The sequence below is a fragment of the Barbatula barbatula genome (assembly GCF_947034865.1).
Source record: "Barbatula barbatula genome assembly, chromosome: 4".
Lineage (NCBI taxonomy): Eukaryota > Metazoa > Chordata > Actinopteri > Cypriniformes > Nemacheilidae > Barbatula > Barbatula barbatula.
Window position 1 is genome coordinate 1,261,099 of NC_136768.1, and position 23,539 is coordinate 1,284,637.

General features: G+C 38.4%; 1 protein-coding gene across 1 annotated transcript in view; it reads right to left on the reverse strand.

The window, feature by feature from the left end:
- The window catches only part of grm8a (glutamate receptor, metabotropic 8a), a gene marked incomplete at both ends in the record, with an annotated part of 94,401 nt that overhangs the window by 35,200 nt on the left and 35,662 nt on the right, over nt 1-23,539 (reverse strand). The gene's annotated exons all lie outside the window — the stretch shown is intronic.

Consider the following 23,539-nt stretch of genomic DNA (forward strand, 5'->3'; position numbering starts at 1 on the left):
CACCATCCACATTTCATACGTGTGCAAATTATAACATCGTATAACAGCGAATATAATAAAACCATTGTAGTTTAAAACAGTCCACAACAACAACATTTAAACACACATATTGAATGCTGTATAACATGATTATACTGATTATTTCAACGTGAATTGACGCACAGTTAGTCTTGTTACCCAAACAGCGGCATATCTAAGAGCGGGCTGAATTCTGTCAGCCGAGAAAGGAAAATGTCACATACTGTATCATTTAGCAGATGCATTTCAGAAGTACACACATTGCAAGCCAACGCCATCACCGCCTAAGTATCACTAAGGTTTCTTAAGCACTCTGTGATGGATTTCAAGACCTCACATTACGGTTAACACCAGCCAATAATGTATGTTCTTCTTAGCCGGGGTTATGAAATATCAATTATGGCAACTTGTAGCTGAGGGCAGTATTTAAATAATGCAAGAAAAGCATTAGACTTCATTTCTAATGCGAGTGGTGTTTGTGATGTCTACATTTGCCTCATTTGAAATAAAATATACAACTCATCTAAATTAAACATAATATTATACGCAAAACGTACGACAATAATAAAATAAATTACCTGAACATGTAAACTGTTCTATATAATTTCCAGGAGGTTGGCGTGCTCCTCACGACTACGATATTGGAAGTCATTGAAGTTTCTGCTTTGTACAGGTCTTTCCGTAGCCTCTATAGTATAGAGTCTATACATATGTGCAGTTCTTCAAAGTATCGATGCAAAACACTACCGTTTACTTGTACACTATTAAAGATGATAATAAAAAAATATTATGCATTTCATCCTGATTTCCTTTGTCTTCTGTAGGGAAAAACTGATAGACTTGTGTAAATGTAAACAAATGTAAATGTTTTTAAGGAATGAGGGGTTTCTTTATTGTACATTGGAGTGTACGGTTTGCGCTGTTTAAATAACGTGTGCGCTGACGAGGAGTCGGCTGGCTGGGCGATTGAATCCCGCTGTCTCGTCCTACTTTTGGATTATTTGGCTTCCCATAGTTCGCACGAGTTGAAAAATCCGAACTTTGGCGAAAATTCACACCGCGTTTACGAACCAGGAGCTTGCTCTAGTAGGGACGTGATTATGACATAGCGAGCGGAGGCAGGAATCCAAAACAACAATGAAGGACTGCGCCTCTGAAGGATTCGATGGACCCAGACATGGCGCCGAACGAGTCTACGTCGTTCTTCAGCCTTCCATAGCACATAATGCGCAGCTATCCTCTCAACTAAATCCATGTCCGCCATTTCGCAATTAGACGGGCGCCGCCTGACAGAAGCCCCTCCATGACGCGAATGAAGCGAGTAAAAGCAAAATGTTCAAGCGCCCAACTAGACGCTAATAGCGCGATTTACTGCGTTTGGTGTGAACACTCTATAAGACACTGACTGCATCTGACACAAGAAACTGGGGGGGGGGGGGGGGAGTCTGTTAAGAGATGATTGGGCCAGCCCAGTGTCAGTATGGAAAATGAACCAATGGGCCGCTGTCCCTGCTTTATGGGCCGGTCGTTGGCCGATTAAAAAAATATTATATTATATTATATCGGCCCCCAAGTGCGTCGGCCCACCGGGCATTTGCCCGGTATGCCAGATTACCAGTCCAGCACTGCCCCTCTCTCTTACCCACTTCGCTTCCTGTCCTCTCTCTCCCTTTTAACAATAAAGGCAAAAGCCAAACAATAAATCATTTAAATAAATCAAAACTTAAATAATACACAGCTCATCCTACATCAAAGAAATAACTTTTCTATGTAATCAGAATTTTGGAGAATGACAGGCAAAAACCACAACCGATAATATGTCTGGTTCATTTACGATGCTACAAATAATGTTTGCGTGCATTGCATCATGAGATACAGGACAGTATACTTAATGTTGCATCAAGGTCTGCTGTACAAAACATAACCAGAACCGTCCAAATCTTTACAGTTAGCTCTGCACACAGATAAGAGAAAATGTTGATGGAGAAACGTATGTGTGGCACATCCCATGAGGGATCCAAATTTTTCTGAAATTTACCTCCCATGTAGAGGTCATGACCCCAGAAACCAAACCACATTGGCGACCCATCCTCTCTCATTTGTGTCTCATTTTCAGCTCAGAAGCCAGATGGTCAGTTCAGTTAGGCTTGAAATTTCCCTACAATGAAAATCCAGTTACATACTTAACAATAGGGCCACCAAATGTCTCCACACTCTTGAAATTTGTGGGGAAATAAACAAATGCTACTGTAACAGTACAATTCATCTTTAATTTTGATTCGTTTGTGTTTTCCCTTTTGACAATTTCCTTGTTTTCCAGAAAGTTAATAACAATAGTTTTTAATATGACCGATATTGTCTATACTGTTACATTGTGACAGTCCCACTTTACCAGATGATTTAATATGATTTTTTTCCATGGCATCAAACACATGTGTAATGAAACACTATTCCAAAGAAAGCTTTCAGATTCCCACCGTTTTGTTTTGATGGACCTTTAGTGTTTGCTGACAACATATTCTGACCACTCGAACTTAATCTGCAGCTTGAACCCACTGAGAAAAATTCTCATTATTTACTCAATGTCATGCCAAAAGCAAAATAGCCGAGTTGCACACAATTCCTATTCCTTTAATGATGTATTTTAAGTATTAAACTTATAGAACCTTTAAGAAAACTTGCATTTTCTTGAAGACAATGAAGTCATCACGCCTCTTCAAATCTGTTAATGTCACGAGTCCATGAATGCCCCAGTCATCCCAATTCAACAGCGTAATGTGCAAAGGACACACTGCGTGTTTAATGGAATCACAAAGCGCTGAATATCTGTTTGACTGATCGTATTAAAACAAATGTCAGTCTTGCTTGAGCTATGACTGTTTGTGAAGACTACACAAGTAAAGGTGACCCGGTGCGCTGGCATTTGCTTTAGTTTAATGAGGTCGGTACGCGCTCACACCCGCGCGTGAGACTGCCGGCGTGTGAAATACGATGTTTCCTCTTGCTGATATCCAGGGTGGAATATGACAGCCTTCAACGTCTGAGAGGCATCCAAGTAGAGATTTTGTAAATTCCCTCAAGCTAACTTGAACAAGAGAGATCGATGCGGTACTCTGATTGCCTGTGCTCTACTGAGGCAATGACAAAAAAACAGTGAGACAACCGGAGCGACGGCTCGGCACAGCGGTGAAGATTGTCTCATGGTTCCCCTGCACTAATTCACTTATAGGTCACATCCTTCAAGCAAACTCGGTTGTAATGTGACAATAGTGTGACCGCTGATATAGACGTTGTGTTTTATAACAGAATCCTGTGAGATGCTTTTACTGTGAAGTACATTTTTACATTTGGTAAAGTGAATGTGAGTGCTGCACTGTGCAAAACTCACCGTCACAATGCACAGACATCCCGAGCACCCACTGCATTTGAATGAATACTGAATGGTATTTAGTGCATTGCTATTTGGTTACTAGGGCAGAACCAGCGGTTGCCAAGGTGTTTGGAGAAGTTAATAAACTGCTTTAGTACATGGTTACTAGGGCAGTTATGAGGTATGCGGTTGCCAAGGTGTTTAAAATGTTTTTTTCACATTGCTATTTGATTGCTATTGTACTCTGGGTGGTTGCTAGGGCAGTTAAATGAAGGTCCACCAAAGTGTTTTAAATGTTTTTAACTACTTTTCTATGTGGTTCCTAAGGAGTACTATGCAGTTGCCAGCGTGTTTGGAAAACGTTGTAATGCATTGCTATATGGTTGCCACTGTGTTCTGGATGGTTGCTAGGACAGGATGTGCTGGATGGTTGAAACAGTTTCTAGAGCATCTGCCAACGAAGTCTGTTTCTTCAGAAATCTAATAGCATATCTTTACTCGGCTACACAAAACACAATAGTTTCAATTTCACCAGAATTCGCCGTTTCCCATGAGGAATATTTCTTGCAATAAACCACTAAAACAAAATAAACAAAGCAATCACAATGGCCGTGAATCCAGAGTAAATCACTCATATTGAACGCAATTACCTAAGAACGATTTAAACAGAAACACATTCTGCTGTGTTTGCACGTGTGGCACATTGAACAGTATATATATATATATATATATATATATAAGAAAAGTTAAACTCGATAAACCTACAATTGTATCCTTTAACAGAAGAAAAAAATCCAATGGGACCTCTTAGCAGCCAACTAAAAAACACAGCACATCGAAATCAATATCATCCCAGCCACCTGATTTCTAAAGAGAGAGAGAGAGAGAAGTGCTGCGAAACTTCTCTTCTCCCTACATTTGATTCCCATTTCATTTGAACCTGTTCTTATATTTTCCTTCAGAGTGGGTTTGCACCCAGGCCGTAATAACGGATAAATGTCAAGAAGCGTGTACATAACGCGACGCTACACAATGTCAGCATTGTCAACACGCCGAGCGCTTGTTTCAGCCCGAGCGTGTGTTTGTCTGCGAAACAAAACGGAAAACCTCGATACACAATGTAAAACATCTCCAGTGGCGGGCACGACCTTATGAAATATAGTTACTTGTCCGCATTATGCAAAGTACATCTGAACTGCAATTCATAATTGAAATGATTCGCTAAATTATAGAAACAATCTGCAGGCCGGGCCAACATGTACAGATGAGTCTGAACCGTGACTTCTCATTAAAACTGCATTACAGCTTCGGCACGTGAAGGATGAAGCGTCTGCCTTTATATCAATCACCACCTTGTAATTATATTATTCCAAGAGCAATATCACCAGATATTTGTCAACGCAAAGGTTTTCTACAAGAGGTGAACGTCAATCAGCTTTCTGCCTTATTAGAATGTATTCAAAGTGTCTCACCTGCATTATGGGTTTGAGCGGAGAGGCCTAGAGAGGGAAGTGAAGCGATATAGTTAGTGCAGACACCACTGTCATATGGAGTTGTTGTGTAGCCTGACAGCTCGTGGGATGGAGCGAGCGGCTTTCGGCAGTCGTTCCAGAGTCTTTCTGTCTGAGAGCAGGCAGCTTCCACACAAAGCAATGATAAGGCAATTGAGAACGCTGTCTGTGACACACCTGGAGTAACCGGAGAGGTGATGCTTTGCACACCGGCTCGATTTAGTCTCAGAAAGAGGCGCTTGTGTGTTTGGGTCTGTGGAAGGTGAACCGCGGATAACAAAGTATGTACAGATGACACAAAAATGTCAGAATTTTGTATGGTTGAAAAAGTATAAAATACACCGTATTGTAGAAGTATATGGTTCAGAGTAAATCTGAAAGATAATCAATCAGATAAAGATGAAAGCCACATTATCGTATTTTACTTTTTCTATTTACTTTTAACTTTAAAGCAAAGGTGTTCTCCTGGATGCTGACAGCATCCGTTTCAACAGATGCAATATGCCACAATGGTTTTGGCCTGAAGCCCGATTAGACAACAATACGATATGCAAATAAGTGAGTCACAGCCCCTGTAACTTGTAAAAATGTAGGAAACTAAATCAGAGTTTTACGGCTACGTGCCAAAAACCCATTATACGGCTGTATTAAATGTAAAACTTTAATTCACACCCACAGGGTTTTGTGACTGATTAGAGTTTAATTACTTTAAAGTGACGCCGCACAAAATGTGCAAAAGAACCTTGAATTCTTCAAAGCAAACAAAGAAACCATTGTGTCTTGAAGCGCAGAAAGGACATTTTAATACGGTAACATCAGGCGGTTGACACATTTACTGACTGTGATGCTCTCAACACTTAGCAGTACATTCCCTTGCAAAAAAAGCAAGTATGCTTTAATTCAAGTATATTTCTGAGTATACTTTTGACTAATATCAATGCACTAGTCGTATACTTGCAAGTGTACTACTTCAATTCTACATGGGACTACATTTTTAGTTTACAATCGTATACTTTAAATTGGTAGTTTACAATTTACAAACAATGAACTAGTTCTATACGTGTGGCACATTTTTTTGTTTATGAAGGTGCACTTTGATGTATGTACTCTCTATACTACTTTTTATTTTTATATATATTAATTCATATAATTTTATACTGCAAGTGAACTTAATAGCACGGGGATACAGGAACAAACAATGGACAATTTATCTCTTCCACAGAGAGACAGATGTGATTCAAGAACCATCTAAAACACGCACAATCATATTCACCGGCTCACAAAAACACATGTGAATTCTAGCACACATGTACACTTCTTATCCAATAAAAGAGCACGATTATTCACTGGATAAGATTCTTAAAGACTCACTTCATTAGACATTCCCAGATAGAACGGGACCAGTTGTGATTTTGTGAAGGCCAGACAGATGCGGCTTTTATTATCAGACCTTGGTGTTTACCACACTTCAGAGGGTTTGCTACAGATGGATGAGGATATCAGGAGGATACTAAAAACATCATTTACAGTCGGCTTGTAAACCTCAGCACTCACAATCATCTTCAGGTGTAAATACACAGGTGACCTCACACATGGACTTCAGAAATTCACAAAATCAACATTTATTATCAAGTGGGAAGATCCCCCTCCTGTCCTCATTTCCAACTTTTATATTCTGTTTGCTGAGAACCTTACAAATAAGACATTTATTCAAGTGTGCTTCTTGAAAACTGACATTTAACACGTATACTTCCAGTCTATTTTTATGTTCTTCTCAGAAATATACTTCAGACTTACATTTATATAAATATAAAACATTGACGTATAGTTGACTTACACTGACAAAAACGTCTAAGAATATTTGGTGTATACTTTTACTCTATAAAAGTTCAATTGGGTATCTAAGTATACTGGGCTTGTAATTGTGTTTACTCTTTGATTGAGTAACCTATTAAATTAACGTACGTATAAACTTTCTTACTTAATGTCTTATCAACGTACAAATTCACGTTTATATAGTGGCAGGTAGCTACTTCAAGTAAAAATAATGACCTATAGGAAAATACAAAGTGTATAATATTAAGTAAATAGTACTACTAAGTGTTAAAATAATATATAAATAGTTAACCTTAAGTATGAAATAAAGTTTACTTAAAGAAAAGAAAACTTAAAACAATCCAGTAACTAGTTTTTCAAACTAGTAGTTTAATACTAGTAACTAGAAACTAGTAACTTTGTATTAGCAGCTATCCTAGTATTGCTCTTTGTATGACATATCGCTTATTGCTCCCCGAACTCTCTGTAAGTCACTTTGGATAAAAGCGTCTGCTAAATGACTCAATGTAAATGTAAGTATATTTTCATGTGTACTTTTATAAACAAACACATGTGCTAGAAGTATTGAACTTGTATACTGATAAATATGGTGCACTGATTAATGGTCAGTATACCTATAAGTGTACTCGAAGTACAGCAGAAACATAAAATGTAGTTGCAAACTGTGCCCTTAAAGTCGACTACTCTACGACTTGAGGTACACTTCCAAGTACACTTTTATAAACTACAAGTGAGCTAATTTATTCTGAAGTAGTTATTGAAACAGTACACTTACAAGTATACAACTAGACTATTGCACGGATATTAGTATGCTTAGTACATATATGCTTTCAAATATACTTAATTAAATATAAAAATGATAAAAGCATGCTTATAAAGAAAAACATCTCCAAGTTTACAAGGTTTAAAAAACATCCCCAAAATTGTTATAATATTTAGCAAACCTGAATAAACATATGAAATATGCACAAAACAAACAAACTATGAGGATTTATCTTTAAAAAAACACTTTCTGTTCCACAGTGAAGAAGTGTTCTTCTCTGCAGCCATTCTGCTTCCGGCCAACGGATGAAATAAATGTACAAAAGCAATAAAGATCATCTTTATTTCATAGAGCCATCACTTAAGTCTCACACAGCTGCTCGATTCAAATAAAAGCAAGACCTCAAAGTACCCAGCTCAGTGTCTCACGATGGGTCTGCCAGAAACAGGACCTTCATTTACATCTCTGTCAGTGTTCAGCTGTGTGATGGGATGCCCGGACTGTTAAAGCCCTGATGGTCACACTAATTCAATTTCCTGGAAGGCGCCTATTCATTCTGTCTCGCCCGTGCGTTTGGTAGAGCAGAGATAAACAGAATAATAGAAGATTCTTTCATAAATTTCTTCAGGTCGGACGGGTGAGAATGACCCAGAGGTCCTGAGAGAGAGACGCTGCACAATGGCCGATCCGGAGTGAATAACTGAGAAGGGTTTCTAGCGGACATCTGTGTCCTCTGGGGGATTTTTTGATGGAGAACTCGGCCATAACCTCTCGCATCCAGGACTGAGGACCACACAACACAGTCAACCACTCACGGATTTCTTTAAAAAGCCAGTCAAAGTTTATAAATAACACCATCAAATGCCGTAAATACACTTAAATATAGTATCACAAGAACTATTCAGTGAGAGAACGCTCAAGACTTCATCTGTGATTTTTTGGTAACACTTTACATTAAGGTTCCCTTTATAAAGCATTTGTAAACGTGTTCATTAATGATTAGTAAGTTAATGAACTTACAAATGCATTATAAAGCAGTTATAACAGCGTGAATAAAAGGGACTCTAATACCTGCCAAATAGTCAGCCATTTTAACTCCCTGTTAACCAAACTTAAAAAGTTAACCAAAAAAAGAAATCTCCCCTGTGACAGTTTATTTTGCACATCAAGGTAATAATTAATCTACTTTCGAGTCAAATAAATAATGAATAAATACATTTATTAAGCATTTATAAAATGCAAGTTAAAAAATGGCTCACTATTTGGCAGGTATTTCATTAGAATCCCTCTTTTTTATTTATGCAGTAATAACTGCTTTATAATGCGTTTGTTAATGACTTATTACTCATACATGAACACATTTATAAATCCTTTATGTAGGGAACCTTAGTGTTACCGATTATTTTTATGGGTCTTCTTCATACATTAAAATAAGAATGATTGGAAGATTGGTAATCCGGACCTGATATTCCAAACCAACTCTCGAAACTTTTATTTTTGCGTTTGTCACCACATGAGCAAAGTACCAGATATCACGTCACTCGACAACACAAACTTCCCAAGTTGAGCTCAAACCCACACGTGGTCCAAGTATCGAGCTTTACCTTTGGAAACCAAATAGCCAATTAACATAAGGGTTTAATCTCTCGCCAAACAAAACCTGCCCAAAAGGTAAACACAGCTCCCTGTTCCCTGCAAGCTACTTTATCTGTCTACACAAGAAGGTGAGCAAAAGGGATTTCTAATGTTCTCGTGCATCCACAGAATGCAAATGGTGCTTTTCTCATGAATATGTACGATCGCAGGAGCGAGACCTCTCATGAATAAATTCTCTCTTTTAACCTGACGGACAAACAGGACTTGTGAACACGACGCATCCTCTCATATGAGCTGGCACCCTTCATCACGCAACGGGGGTCCTTCGATGATTCGGCTGTACAGATTAATCATCTCCTGAAAGCATCACATTCTCTCTTATAAGATGTTATATATTGCTTAAAGGAGTAGTTCACTTCCAAATTGGCCCCCATGCACTTAAGTCATTTTTATTCCTACTATGGAAAGTGAATCCTTTAAGGAAAATGAAGCTACTTTTAGGACCATTAAAGAGTTTTTGCATTTAAGTGCCTTCTTAAATTCTCACTAGTTTTACCATGATGTAGTCATTCTCATTACTGTCATCTGAAAAAAGAATGACACTTCTTGCGTGATATATGTGTGACAAATTTTGCATTGAAATGAATGCAAACATTCTCTTAACATTCTTCTTTAGTTTTTCGAAACTATAAAACTCTGTACATCTTCAGCAGGTTGACAGTCATCATTGTGTTTTGACAGCGGAGACGAGAAATGCCAAAGCAAGAACACGATCTATCTGTTCAGCTCTTCGCTTGCGCGGCCCTCTAACTCCGTCCGCTGTTAGGATCTTTTTACTGCGATCACATATTAAACTTTAATGATTGACATTTAAAATGTACGACAAACTTAAATGGAGTTTTCACCAGTGTTATAAATCCAAAATGTCACAACGGTAAAATACTATATTTGAAATCTGTATAGGGAGCACAGAGATGACATACTTTCGTATGTAAACCCCAGAAGCGAGTTAGCATTTTAAGACTTCCGGTTCCATCGCTCCAAAGTCTTTGGGTTTTTTGAATGGGTTTTTAGTAAATCTCCTGAAATAAGGTCAGCGGGTTTGTTTCTTAAAAACGTCCATTGATAATAACTTTCTAAAAGCGACTACTTCCTATGGCGGGGACGTTAGACGTCATCGCGCATATAAATCTCACAAATAATGCAACTTGGGCAGAAATCTCTGAAAATGTAGATAGGGATTCATTACTTACCAGGAAACATGTTTTGAATGAAAAAGTTGACGTTGGCTTGGAGGAGGTGACATTGATATCGAGCGACCATAGCGTTGTCTGTTTATAGCAACGTGTTTTACTTCTGCCGATTGTATTGCACACATCATAAACATTGGTTAATCACAGAACAAATGTTTTGCTATCTTCCAAAAGTCTATGGGAAAAAGGCATCAGCTTTGGGTCGAGAGAACCACTGTAGTGCTAACTTCTGGGTTGTCCTACAAAAATACATCATCTCTGCGGCTCCCTTTTTTAGCAATTACTTGAGAAGCAAACTGTACAAAACACATTTACATTTGCGTTCCATTTAATGTCACTGACGTCTTAGATAAATAATTGGTATATTATAGAAATCTCATATGTGTTTCTTTCAAATTTTTCTAATTCATACAATAAAAATGTAAACTGACATTCAGCGTTTTTCATAAAAGTTCTATATCCCAGAATCTAGACTATAAATGTACATATTTGATAAAATATCATTTTGTTATGAGCACAATTCAACATAAACATGACCTGCGGTCCAAAAGTCTCCCATTTAGGATTCCCGGGACCTCTAACTGAGTTTTGCTATTAATACTGAAAAACACAGATTCATAAATGATGCTGTCTGTCTCTTTTTTTAATTTTTCGTCCATGTGAGCAAACGTTCTCCTCTCTTTCTGTCATTTTCTATCCAAGGCTGTAATTATGAGTCTGGTAATAACTCCAGTACATTTAACTGCGGTGTTAAATGAATATCATTGAATGTGTCTGTAATCACGTCCATTCATTTAACACTAGACTCTAATAGTACCTCTGGTCACTGACTCATATTTGTGCTGTGATTTATCATTGACTGTCATTTCTGGAGTCATACGGCCACATAAGACACGTCATTCCAAAATGCGCTTCTTATATAAGAGTACTCCAGACATTCAGATGAGCGAAATATTGCTTTGTCTCCTCTGTCTCTCAAAAGTCAGAATCAGAGTTAGAAATCGGACAAATGTTACTTGCATTAAACGCAAAAACTTAACAGTTTGTTGGTAACACTTTACATTAAGGTTGCCTTTATGAATGTGTTCATTAATGATTAATAAGTAATTTACAAATGCAGTATAAAGCTGTTATAACTGCATGAATAAAAATATGGATTCTAACGAAATACCTGCCACACTGCAAAACATGACTTTTTTACTTATTTTTTTTTACTTATTTTTTCTTGTTTTCCAGTAAAAAAGTCTAAACTTTCTTGAATCAAGAAGTATTTTCTTGATGAGCAAACTGACTTAAGAAAATAAGTCTTGTTTTTAGTAAAAAAATTACTGATTCAGTGAATTTGAGATTATAACAAGCAAATCAATCTGCCAATGTGGTAAGAAAAAATTATAGCGTTTACCTTTTTCTTAGTCACTCAATTCAAGATTATTGTTCTTACACCATTGGCAGATTTATTTGCTTGTTTTAACCATTTGTAATTCCTTATTAATCATCAATAAACACATTTATAAATGCTTCATAAAGTGTAACAATGTAAAGTGTTAACAGTTTGTTATTCAATGATTTGTTATCTTTCTCGAAACAAACACGAGCCCTGTTGATCTGTCTGGTGTCAAAAGTTAGAGACATGTTTTCTTACATGGAGTTATTAATCAGTTCTGTATATAGTATTGAGACGGAGGGTGTTGCCTGCACCCCAATTACAGCTCCAGGGTTCTTCTCCAAAGCCTCTCAAGAGGGATTATTAATTCTGATCACCAGTTATCTCCTGCACCTCCACGATAAGCTCATTACGAAAGGAATATATGACTATATATGAGCACCAGCCATCAGACCTCACATTTAAACAGCCAATTACTGGACTTCATATAAGAACTTCAAACTGAAGCTCATGTCGGATCGCTCATTGAAAGAGAAAGTGACATTAATAGATTGATGCCAATAGTTGATTAAAGTTACTCAAATGATTGACAACAAGATTTTTCAGTGGTCTTTAGCTTAATCGATATACCCCAATTTTGCTTAAAGGCACAAATATGTAAATTATTTGTGTGTCTTGGAGGGAAAGTTCACGCAAAAATGAAAATTCTTTCACCAATTATTCATGTCATTTCAAAACTGTATGACTTTCTCTTTGGTAACCAGACAACGCTGACCCCGTTGACTTCCATAGACATAAAATGACTTGAGGGTAAATAACAGGATTCTTTTTTTTAGGTGAACTATCACTTTAACAGACAACATTTTTGAAACTCTTAAAACTTCAAGGTGTCATAACATCATGTCTAATAACCGAAAACAGATTGACATAAGTGTTAGAGATTACCAAGCAAATATTTGTCATCTGCCACCTTTATAACATGACTTCTTTCAACCACTCCATTAAATACCATTTTAAATCTCATCACACACTGCCAGGCGCACGCACAGGATTATGGGATATCAGAGGCAGTGAAGGACACATCTGTGAAACACCTTCTGCTCATGTTCTCTTTACATTTATTCATTTGGCAGACACTTTTATCCAAAGCGACTTACAAGTAGTATTTTTACAGTGACACATTACTGCAGAGCAATCAGGGATAAGGTGTCTTGCTCAAGGGCACTTCAGTCATGACCTGCTGGCACTGAGATTAGAACCGGCAACCTTCTGATCACAAACTCAATGCTCTAACCAGGGGCGTCACTAGGCCCTTTTTAGGGGGGCCCCCCTTTCGGCCCCTCCCCTGATCTGAGTCTGCATGGATTCAGCGCGTTTTTCAATCCGCAGGGGTGCAGAGCAGAGCGAACATCAGAGAGTACAAGGTGTGTGTGTGTGTGTGCATGTGTGCGTGCGTGCGTGTGTGTGCATTTATTGATAGATTGCTATGATATGACATCTGCATCGGTGCAGTTCTTGTAATTGCAGTTTACATAATGTTACTGGACCAATACACGGTTCGGTTTCTCATCAAATACCAGTACGTCTTTGCTACAGTGTGGTAGTTGTTTTTACTTCCAACAAAAATGAAGCGATTAACACCTATGAAAACATACTTTAGAAAACGATCATGATTTATTTTAATTTACAACATATTATTGTGTATTTCGGCATTACATTGTGCAGCCATGCCCAGAAGTGGTTAAATACACACATCATTGTCTGAAAGCAACAAATGGCACAGAGAGAGAAACATCACGTGGAGTTATTTTGTTTTGTAATATTAAATATTTTTTTTGTATTAAGTAATAATGAATCATTAGTGTATCATGATACATTAGAGTAAAAGTAGAGTAAAGGGATTTGTGTTTTATTTTAAGTAATTGATTTATAGAAGTGGCAAATTGATAATTCATGTTGTTATTTTTAATAAATAGAAATAAATATAGAACAGATTAAACATATTTCCAATAGACAATTACATTAATACATGTTTTGTCTATATTCTTAAACATACACTTATCGAATACAATGAAATAGTGGATAGCAATAAGGTTTGTAGTATACAAACCTACCCTAATAGTCAAATAATATTTTTTTAATCATACCCTTATTGGGGGCTGAGCCCCCCTAAAATGAAAATCCTAGAATCGCCCCTGGCTCTAACCATTAGGCCACAGCTGACCCCCTCTTTACAAAAAGAGCACAGGGGGCTCCACTCACATCTGTCCCAGTCCAGCTCGTATGAACCTCGATGTTTAAACTTTAATTGGTTTTGCATTTAAAAACCATTTGTGACTAACACCTGTCATCTATTCACTCTCATGTCTTTCTAAACCCTTACATCAATAACATCTCTTTCATATGATGTATTTGAGCTCCACCAAGGAATAAAGATACAAAAAAAGCAGCAGGTGTGAGTCATTCTCTTCACATCCTTGCAATCTAAATGATAGTAACACATCATATGCCCATGAGATTAGGCCAGCTCCGTGCCATCATCCAGCGAGAGCCTGCAGACTCACTGACCATCCCTGCTCCAGCTCAGGCAATTCCGTCACCACCCAAGAACAAAGACGGACTACTTGTCACATTAATGCTATATTTACAATACTTAGTATTTAATGCTAAACTTAGATCACGTGACAGCAGTTTGAAGTTATAGAAGCACTCAGTTACATTATGCCATTACTATTTTTCCTGCGAATAACAATCCTCTGTCGATCGCAAAATTAGACAAAATTAGATCTAAACAGTTTCATCCAATGAAATTTCCTGAATCACAGCTGATAAGCTCTCCTGGTTATTCATAAACATTTACTTAGTAACTTTTAATCAAAGTCACTGAGTGCAGCTGCGACACGTCAGAGGAGAACTGGCCATCCCGGCTGAGTCTGTTTTTTCCTCCATTTATCTATCATTGAAGTTTGGGTTCCTCGCCACAGAGCCGTGTTGGCTTGCTCACCGAAAAACGATTTGTTGGAAAGCTCGGCTGCCGTGAATAACTTTGAATACTAACAATTATATTTCTGTACACAATCTTAGAAGATGGAGACATCATTCTGAATGCGGATGGCGACCCTTGGCAGGGTAAGATTTACTGTTTACTTTCTGCTTCATTTTCTAACAGTTCACAGTGAGAATAACATTCACCCGTAGGTGCGGCGGAGATATATTGAAAGCAACTGTGCGTGAGAGAACTCAAGTACTAAAAGCAACAGCTTAATTTTGAAAAACCTGAATATATACAGACAAGACAAGATGGAAAAATGCCACCAATATCCAGACCCGACAAACCTGTGTTATGGATATAGTATCAATCTTGCACCTGATATTATTGCCATATTAAAGAGTGCCAGTTTGGCAAACACTGTAAGCAAAGACTTGAGCAATAAAATCATCTTTAAACCATTTATAAAACACATCAATATTTCATGAGTTAAGCCCTGAGGCCATTTTTGATTGGTTGACTGACACTAAGCTGTCTGTTACCTAGTAACATTGCATCATTTAACACATTATACTCTTGGCACTTCAATGCCGGGTTAACAAAACTACATGACCCAGGGTTAAAAGCAGGTTTAAAACATTAATCCTAAACAGTTAAAACCACTTGATTCTTAAATGAAACGTAACCCTGAGCTAGGAAACTGCAGTACAGTTCTCTCTTGAAACCGGCTGTTCCTCTTCATTTACAAACGATTTTGAGTCTAACAGTCAGAAGGGCTGGGATCTTTTTGCACATCATCGACGGCTGAAATGTTGCATGCAGAATGCCAGCGTGGGTGGAAGAAATAATAATGCATCTCAAGAAATGCATTATTAACATCCGGAGATTCATTCTGAAGGACTTCACCGCGGTTAACAGACTCACGTGCCGCGGCTGAGTTCTTTCGCTCGCCGCTGGATGACTGAGTAAGAGTGGACATGAGATGGGACAAAGCCTCCGGGAATCTAAACATTCTCTGATTCACATCTAAAAATAATCTCAATTAATAAGAGCGATCTGATATCAGACACGCTGTTCACGCATGAGCTGAGCTTTTGTTCTCCTGTTTCTCTCTTACGAAAAGGTTTTTACAAACCAAGAATCGTTGACGGTGCAATAGGATAAAAATCTTCTCAAACATTGATCTTCACCAAAGATGTTTAATAAATACAGTAAAGCAAAATTCAAGTCCCTATTTGCTTATAGATCCTCTCTGCCATTGCGTTTGAATATTTACTTGGAAATTCATTATTTTTCACATGTTGGTCGACAAACATCACTGGTTTTCATTATCATAAAACTTACATGACTTATTTTTTTGAACACGTGCCCCTTTAACTGATAAGTAATAATTTATGAATTAATTCAAGAGGCAAGCCTCACTGTTTTCTTTCCTGTTAGCTCAATATTTCAACTCTGATCTCTTTGTGGTAATTGAGTCCTGCTTGTTTCCCAATGACAGGCACCTGCGGTCTGATCAAGATCTTCTGTTTCGCACAATCCCTTTCAGCATATCCTCACATGCGACGACCTGCCCCCAGAATCTCATTTGTACTAATACATTCGTGTTTTAGCCCCTTTACAGACATGACAGAAAGGGTTTTTCAAAACCGATATCTTTATCTAGATGAGCGGCGGTCTCACTCCCCCGCGGGCTTCCCCCTCCATTCATGCGGTGTTTCCTGAGAGCGCACTTGACTGATGGTCTGCCAGGCCGGGTTTGTAATTACGGCACATCTACAAGAGCTACTTCATTCAGCAAACTGAATAGGACTCGATAGGTGAGCTGACGTTAATGAACACGCCAGAACATTTAGACACCGAGCGAGTACATATAGGAAGACAAGACATCTGATGAGTGTGTCAGAGCGACAGGTGCATATTTTACACTGTTTGCTGAGCTCTTTCCCAACCTTATAATTCAACAGACCATTTTGTTTTCGTTACAGTACATCTGATGCTTCACTATAATACGATAAATCTGAAATATACATTAAAATATAATGACAGTTCTGCTTGACAGCAGTTTTGTCTACGGATCCTAATGCGATGCACTCTTACAGTACTCTTGCTGTTGCTATGGTTACCTGCCTCCTCTATCAAGCATCTTTATAAAGACGGTGCTATTGTAATCAAACTTGTGTTGTCTCTGAATGCGATGTCAAAGCGTTCGTCACAGTATGCATTTCACAATCGACCCAACAGGTGCACACATAATAACAGCTCCTGAAATCTGCATTAAATTACACGTTCATAAAACAATCCACACTGAAATGTCTCGATTTATTCCATTAATTGTCCTAGATATGAATAGAATGAAATGGAGAGCATCGGAAATGTTCGGTTTTCCAATTTTCTGTTGTTTTCTTCATGCAACATACAGAGAAATTATTCAAAACAGACGGTTTGATAGAAAGCTCGCCCATTCTGCACCAAAACTATAAACAGACCGGAGAACACTGGAAGCAGCACGTCTACAAACACGAGGTCTATTCGTGCCCCTACAGCATCCAGACCTGCTCCCAGCTTCCACTGACTAACACAAATCAATTGAAGCCGGCTCCCCCGGGACAGCCGGCGCTGAGACAAAACTCCAAGTTCTAATTCAGCAGATGGAACTTCAAGCACGCCAGCGTCACAATACCGTGGTAAAAGACACCGCAGCCCACAAAAATTCAACAGAATGCACAATGTCCTTCTAATAAGAGGTTTGGAGTGCCAATAGCAGCTTTCTGCTTGAGCCAAATGAGCCGCTGGCAGGCGCCGGAGCTCTCCGCTGGGCTCAGAGAACAAACCGTCCCGCACTTTTGTTGTTAACAATGGCGACCGGCTGAGGGTTGTGACACTACAGCGGAGACTTGTTTTCTTTTACTGTAAGCTTTGAGAGGGTCTGGATTCTAGTGTCAATTTGTTGTTCCCTCCGCAGAAGGCCAGGCCCTGTCGTTTAGAGCGGCTCCGGGCACCTCTTCAATGAAAGAATCAACAAACCATTACAAGCAAGATGCAAGAAGAGATTACCCTTCAAAACTGAGACGATAGGGACAGACAAACAGAGATGAAACACCGGGCCGGGTCAAGGTTGCATTTAAAGACATTTTTCAGTGGTGTTTGTAGTCAACACATAGACACATCTGTGAACGAATATTTGGTTAGGTCAATATTAATGCATCAAAATTGTTCGGCAAAAGAGCTTATAACTAAGATAATGAACTTTATTATGTGATGAAAAAAAATATATTGAACAAAAGGTATTATTTAATGTCTAATTGCCTATTGTTTGTTGTTTTTTAAGCCTTATGATAAATTACATTATTTATTATTCTGAAGAAAATGGACTCTTTTATATGTATTATTCAAAGATGTATCAACAATGTTGTTTAGTGTAGCTAAAAATTACACATAACACATGAGCAAAGCTTTCAAAATATTATTTAATGATGTACATTCAAATCACATTTAAAAATGTAATAAAAATGATTCATATTAATAAGTCAATGTATGCATTTTTAAGATTGAGAGTTTTGTAAATTCCATACTCCTCATATTAAAATAATAATTAAAACCTCAACACATAACCAAAGCTTATTGAAGAAAATATGAATGACTGATGTATAGCACAATTAAAATGATTACAATTAATAACTCAATGTTGGTTTTATGTATAGCAAATATTGTACAAAGGAACCCTCCAAACTTCGCTTCTGGTCACTAGTGAATATGTATATAGTTGATCAACATAGTCATTTACAGTCAAACTTCTAAACACACCAATTTGATGAGAAATACTTGAAGTGTTTTAATACAGCAAAGCCTCCGAGTGGAGACACACGCCGAGGAACCGTCAGCACAAGCCGTGGCAGATGTCTGTGTTTACCGCGGTAAACCGACTCAATAAGCCGAGCTCTTACGGGAACACTGAACATGTGGAAACTGGAGAGTCTAATGAGACCATTTCCTTCATGAAATTACACACCTGTCAGGGGGATTGGACCACCGTGTCAATTTCAGACCTTGATTCAAGCCTAATTGTGTATAGTTGAAAACCTCACACAGGGACACGACTGAAATTCATCCAAACAGATTTACAGCTCTGGCTGCATAGCAAGACACACAGACCGAAAGACAACCTGTGCTTTATATTTCAAATTAACCATAAAACCGACAATTCATCTTCGGCACATACAAAAATGAAGGAAAGTGCCAAATCGAAGTACGCATATTATATGCTTACTGCGTTTTTAAATATGTAAAGTAGTACCCAGAATGCATTGAGAAACATTATACGGCTACAGTATCACATGACTTCACTACATTACATGTTTAATGAACACGAGTGCTGTCCAGTTATCATTTCGGGACGAAAATGACGGTTGCTTTGCATTTTTAATGTAATTCATGTAAAATGCCTTAATATTTGCCAGGCTGATCACTCAACGCACCGGAAATGAAAGACTGAGTGCAATGCATTGTGGGATGCCATATTACACACTGCACATACTGGCAAAGTCTTACCAGTGTTTAATGCATATAGAAAAATGTTTAGTGCCGCAGATAAAACTGAAAGGGTAACATATCAACTAGATGAATTCATATTTTACATTTTCAGATAAACTAATATTTTTGTGTGAAACTTCAAATACTAAGGATTTTATCAAAAAGTTATGTATAAATCATGTAGTTAAAGGGACACAGAAGTTAAAGGGACCCAAAAATGTTTTCATTTATTCTCTCTAGTGTCATCACAAAACCAAACAACAATGAACGCGATTGACTTTCCCTTTTACGATGATATTTCTGAAAAAAATCTTCTTTTGTGTTCCACAGAAGAAAGAGTCACATACAGGTTTTCAACTACATGAGGGAGAATAAAGGATAACAGAATTTGTATTTTTGGTGAACTGTGCCTTTAAGGGAGAGGCAAAAGTGAGACACACACAGACAGAGAAAGATATTAAGGCATAACTAAACCCTGAATAAATTCACATCCCTGTGCTGAATAATGAAAGTTTCCCCGAGTCTGAAACGTGAGGCTTGCGGATGATGAAACTTTTAAATCCATGCTTTATAATATTAAGTGGTGGGTGCATACATTACTAGTCGAGCACTGAGGCCAGAACGGCTTCATTCTAAAAAGCGAGACAGAAAAAGAAAACCATTAAGTGTTTCATTAAACGTCCTACATTTCTTTACGTGGATTCTGTACACCGGCTGAATGGAAAAAGCGGTCACGATCAGCTGAGAGGCAAGTGTATAATTGTGTTTCACTGGGATTCACCTGAATTACATAATATGTACATTTCTTGGTCGGCATAAATCTCCTAATTGCTTTCTTGAAAGCACAGACGTCCTCCGTATCTCATCTGTCATTTAGAAGACTACAAATAATTATATACAGCATGTGCACTGAATGAATCTAGCAATCCATGACGGATCGGACCCGTCACAAAGACATTTCTTCTGAACTGGTTGAACTGACGTCACAAGCAATGTCAGGACTGCTCTTGTCATGTCAAATCATGTCTTAAATCCCTGTGAAGGGCGGGAGGGGTGCTTTCCATCAAAGTCAACAGAATGTCCGACTGGGAGCGCAGTGAATCGACTTTTACCACAAAAGCTTTCATACTAAAGCAAAGAAGATGGTAAAGCCTTTCATTTTTCTGCATTTGTATCACTTATAAGCTTGTTTACTGCTAGCATGCGCTGCGCATTTATACCACAGTACAATGTTCCTGCTACTATAGTAAAACAAAGAGAAAATAATAAGAAACTGTAAATATAACACTGGATGGGTGGGTGGTTAAATCCCCTCCTCTGTTCTCTCAAGGAACGAGAAGATCCCTCACACAGACTCAGAGTAACAGCTTCACGTGCACGGTTATAACTCTCGTGCGTCCAGGCGCGGTGGACAGATCCATCTCTCGCACAGCAGGCCAGTGTTTGATTCATTATCAGTCGCCAGCTGCTGTTTCAGAGCACAACTGGACTCGGCTCATTCCTCCTGCCGGCTGGAAACCTCCTGTAACATTTGTCTTTCTAAACACTGAAGTGTCCGAGCTTGTTAGGAGCGAAAAGAGTCCGCTGGCAGAGCGATCAATGGCTACAGTCAATCTAGACACGTCAATGAAAGCTAGAGAGCGCGGATGTTCCAACATGATCTCATTGCAATTCATGAGAAGTGTATGATGTGGCTCATTCGCATGATTCGAACGATCTCATTCGTCCGTTTTAGCGTTTTACATTTTTGTTACAGGCAGCTGAAAACCTCTTAAAACAAAGACCTGATTTACGAACGGTTATTTGCATAAATGTCTATAGACCAAAATGAGGGGAAAATCCTGTTAATTGGCAACATCTGTTGTGTTTGATGTCCTGTGGATGTTTGGTCTCACATTTAAAGGCCGATAATGATGAGGAAGTAACACTGATGATTTTCTTTGACAGTTCACAATGTTTTACAGCAATACATTATTCCACTTTACACACATGCCACGTGCTTTAAACTATTACATGTGTTTTAATACTTGACGTTTGGAAATAAATACCTATACAGAGTATGGATCCACAACACAAAGGTTGTGGGTCAGATTCCCAGGGAACACGTAAACCCAAAAAACTTACAGTTTAAAACAAAACCAGCCAACATCCAGAGTATCTTTGAGATTTAATGATATATTTAGGATGAAAAATATATGTACTGATGAAAAGATGTTGCTTTGGACAAAAACATCCACCAAACAGTTATAATAGTCATTTTACAGTCGGTTTCCAAAACTACAGAAAAATCCCACGACGGGTGAAGGAACAGTTATCAACGTCCCATTGACACGGTAATTAAAGCTAATGTCTATTAGCATCTATTGCTACTTGGTCCTCTGAGAGCTGTACTCACTAACCTCATCTCAGCAGCTGCCTCCATGCTTATTAATATAAATATACACCAGTAAAAGACCTTTAAGAATCCTTGGAGCTCCAGTTTTAAAACCGCAGGCTCCCCAGGTGAAGATCTGGTATCTATCAACAGGTGAAAAAGCGCTCAAATGCTGTTGTCAGAGATCATTAGCGAGTCGACAAGGACAACACTCATCAGGACCAGAACAAATGTGAGGAGACAGGTCACACGGATGACCCACACATCTCACCCGACCATGAGACGTTAATTACAGAACAATGTCACACCCACAACACTGCTATTACCGTCTAGTGCGCCGCTCCATCACGGCCGTCGTGTGCTTTATTGCAGAAGTGATGATGAAAAGATGCGGCAGGTGCTTTCTGGACACTTCTACTGATGTGGTCACAGAGAGAGGTCAGGAAATAACGCTTACGAGCCGCCCGCGTAAGCACCGCCACCTAACGCTACTTCACGGCTTTTGTTTTTCGGCGGAAAACTAGAGTGAAAAATGCTTTACAATTAAACAAACTACGAACGAATGGAGGGGTTCATGTTTATAACAGTGACAAGCAAAGATGATGCATCCATTAGCAGAAACGAGGGAATCGTTGTTGCGGTGCTATTGACTTTTTACTCGCCTGCTGTATGACATTTGTTAAGCAGTTAATTGGATGCTTGTTCAGTTTTTGTCAACGAGATTTAATTCACTTTTCACGGTTACAGCTGGAAAACTTGAGCCCTGTCATTTGCCTCAGCTGGGGGAAAAAACGAAAGATTTCACAATCCAAACAAGGGAATTGCAAACAAAAGCTGGAATAGGCCTTATGGTATTCACGCTCTGTCGTTTAGATGAATGTCATACATCTCTTCTGGTTGCACATTAACATGCTATCTTCTGGCATCTAAATATCACTTTTCTACATTCACTGATTAAGAAATTCAGTGTTATATATAAGCAGTGTTGAAGAGGTAATTCATCAAACCTACTGATTCTACGAACTTCAAGTGTGTTGTCACTGTTGCAAATGCAGATCATGCCAAAATATACAAATAAACAAATGTACAAAGCATATGAAATAGCAATGAGACTGTGTTGGACAGCCCTAAGTTATATCTCAGTGTGATGTGTGTTTTTTCAATGTTAAAAAAATCTTATTCTTAAAGGTCCAGTGTATGAAATTTAGCAGCATCTAGTGGTCAGGTTGGGAATTGCGACCAGTGGCTCTGCCAACCCCTCTCAAATCACAACGTTGGCTGACACAGTGTTAAGATGTCGTCACTTTTTTACTTCTTTGCTGAAGGACATAAGGTTTTTACGAAACGCGTTCTACAGAGCAGTTTGTCCGTTAAGGGCTACTGTAGAAACACAAGGTGAATGTGTGAAGGGCTCATTCTAAGGTCATAAAAACATAACGGTTCATTGCGTAAGGTCTTTATTCACCTCTGAACACATAGTTGTGTGTGTTATATTGCATTTCTGTCAATAGATCCTCCAAAAAAGTGACCTTTAAAATAAAAAAGCATGAATTGACTCCCCTAAAAAAAGAATAAAGTATAAAAACTGTGACAGTTAAAACTTGCTGTAGCCCGACATACCATAACAAACAGCTTGAATAAAAGTATCTGCTTGTGAGCAACAGTTTGAAAATAGATCCAACGCAGGTGTAAATGCTGCGAGAGATACTGAAGTGGATGTTATTCGCATTAGTCACACAGATCTGTGCCGTCGCTCGTGAAATTTTAATGCACAATTATCCGTACGATTAGTACAGCTGTTTGATATTTGCTCTGCGGAGGGTCCGCCGTAATAACTGTAATTCTATCATGTGGAGTGAGGAAAGATTACAGCGTAGACAGGATTTGATGGAGGAGGAGGGATTGTGTGTTA